Source organism: Propithecus coquereli, unplaced genomic scaffold (genome assembly GCF_000956105.1).
Source record: "Propithecus coquereli isolate 6110/MARCELLA unplaced genomic scaffold, Pcoq_1.0 Scaffold308, whole genome shotgun sequence".
Lineage (NCBI taxonomy): Eukaryota > Metazoa > Chordata > Mammalia > Primates > Indriidae > Propithecus > Propithecus coquereli.
This window is the reverse complement of record NW_012148708.1, coordinates 1,708,690-1,711,113: the sequence shown is the minus strand read 5'-3', so window position 1 is coordinate 1,711,113 and position 2,424 is coordinate 1,708,690.

The following is a 2,424-nucleotide window of genomic DNA, read 5'->3' as shown; positions in this document are numbered from 1 at the left end:
CCGCAGCCCCACACAGCCCTCAGCCCCGCAGCCCGCAGCCCCGCACAGCCCGCAGCCCCGCACAGCCCCGCAGCCCGCAGCCCCGCAGCCCGCAGCCCGCACAGCCCCGCAGCCCCGCGGCTCCGCGGCTCCGCATCCCCGCACAGCCCCGCACAGCCCGCAGCCCGCAGCCCCGCACAGCCCGCAGCCCTGCACAGCCCTCAGCCCCGCAGCCCGCATCCCCGCACAGCCCGCAGCCCCGCAGCCCGCATCCCCGCACAGCCCCGCAGCCCCGCAGCCCACGGCCGGGCCGCCCTGCCCCTCTGCGCCCGCCCTCCCGGGCCCGCGGAAACGCGCGATGACTGCGTGAGAACCGAACCATGCAGTATCGCGGATTTCCTTTTCTCTCCTTTTAGCTAACGCTGCTGATGTCGCAACCGCGCTCCCCGGCACGTGCCACCTTTCGAAGCGCTTTCGCGCCCGTCCCTTCGAGTAATCCTCGCGGTCGGCCTGTAGCTTGCGAGCGGCAGCCAGCGCCCCGCGTTCCAAGCAGCGAACGGGCTCAGCGCGGGACCGCCCGGTGCGGGAGACGTCGCGCAGGAAGCGAAGCGCAATTTGCGCGCTGTGCGGGCGTGGGCGGCCGACGGTCCTTGTCCCCAGTCGGGAGCGCTGCGATCTTCTCGGCCACGTCCGGTGAACATCTTCACGTCGCCACAGCCGGGAGCACAGACTGCAAATGCGGGTGCGGCCCCGCAGAGCGCGGGCAGCCTCAGCCCGAGGGTTCTGGCTGACCAGAACCAGAACCAGAAACTGAAAACCCGGTTAAGCTCGTGCCTCTAACGACAGGCTCAGGACACACGGGGCCGCAGTGTGGGACACACCACCAGGAAGCAAACTGCCCAGTCCACGAGGTGGGGAATCGCGCAGTCCACGTGACCCCCTTTCCTTACTCAAAAACGAGAGGTGCCAGAATAGAAGAAAAGGGGCGGTGGTGAGGGAGCTGCTGTTAGGAAGGCCGGATGGAGGGCCGGTGCACCTGCAATCCCAGCGGCCGCAGAGGCCGGCCAGAGGGATCCCTGAGCCCAGGAGCTGGAGTCAGAGAGTTCGCATGTGGCCTGGGCGACATAGTGAGACACACCCCTCCCCCCTCTTAAAAAAAGGAAACTGGAGAGACACATTAGCCAACTGCAGTTTATGGACCCTGTGTGGGTCATAATTAGGATAAACAAACTTTAAAAAAAAGACTTTTTTTAAAACTTTGGGAAACAAACATGGACTCAATGTTAGACAACATTTAAAGAATTATTGATAATTTTGTTACGCCAATGCTATTGCGGTTATGCTTTTTCTGACAGTTCCTATCAGAGAAACATACTGACACATACACAGGAAAATCACGTGATTTCTGGAATTTGCTTTAATATAAATTAAATAACGAATTTCTGCATTTTTTCTTTTTAGGAAAAAAGTGGGAGATACCAAGAGAAACAATATTGGCAAAATGTTTAATGTTGCAGCAAGGAGATGGGTACCTGGGCCTTGTAGTGGGCACAATAATGTCCCCTCTCAAAGAGGCCCACAGTCTGCTCTCTGGACCTTACATAGCAAAAGGGACTTTGCAGCCATGATTAAGGTTAAGGACCTTGGGACGGGAGATTATCCTGGATTATCTCTGTGAGCTCAGTCGATCACTTGGGTCCTTACAATCCCAGCCGTTCCAGAGTCAGAAACAGATGCCACAGTGGAAGAAAGGGCTCGGCCCCCTGCTGCTGACGTTGAAGATGGAGGAAGGGGCCACAAGCCGAGGAGTCTGGCAGGCGGCGCTCAGAGGTAGCAAAGGCGAGGAAATGACTTCTCTGCAGAGCCTGCAGGTGTCCTGCCCAGTGAGACCCAAGTCAGACTCATGACCTGCAGAACTTTAGGTAATAAACTTGTGTTGTTTTAAATCACTAAATTTGTAGTAATTTGTTACAGTGGCAGTAGAAAACACAAGCATTCATTATATTTCTCTGTACTTTTATGTATGTTTAAAATTTTTTGTAATAAAATATTTGTTAAGACCATAAAACATACATGTAACTAAGAAATACATATTTCAAAGTACTTCATTTACACCTGAAGAGTAATCTGACCTAGCACAGAATTATGCATTTTAATTTGAAAGTATAATATGCCATAATTCCCTTTTAAAAAGCATTAAGAGTATAATTCATAAAATAACATTGATTTTCAAAGTTGCAGATATAAAAAAAGCAGGGCATAACCTATTCCCAACTTTAGAATTGGTTTATCTAGGCTGATTTCTATCAAAATGTTCATACTGGCATGAACAAGAAAACAAAAAAAATTAGTTACTGGCATTAAAAGTCAACTAATAAAATTGGTTCAAACTGGCCGGGCGCGGTGGCTCACACCTGTAATCCTAGCTCTCTGGGAGGCCGAGGC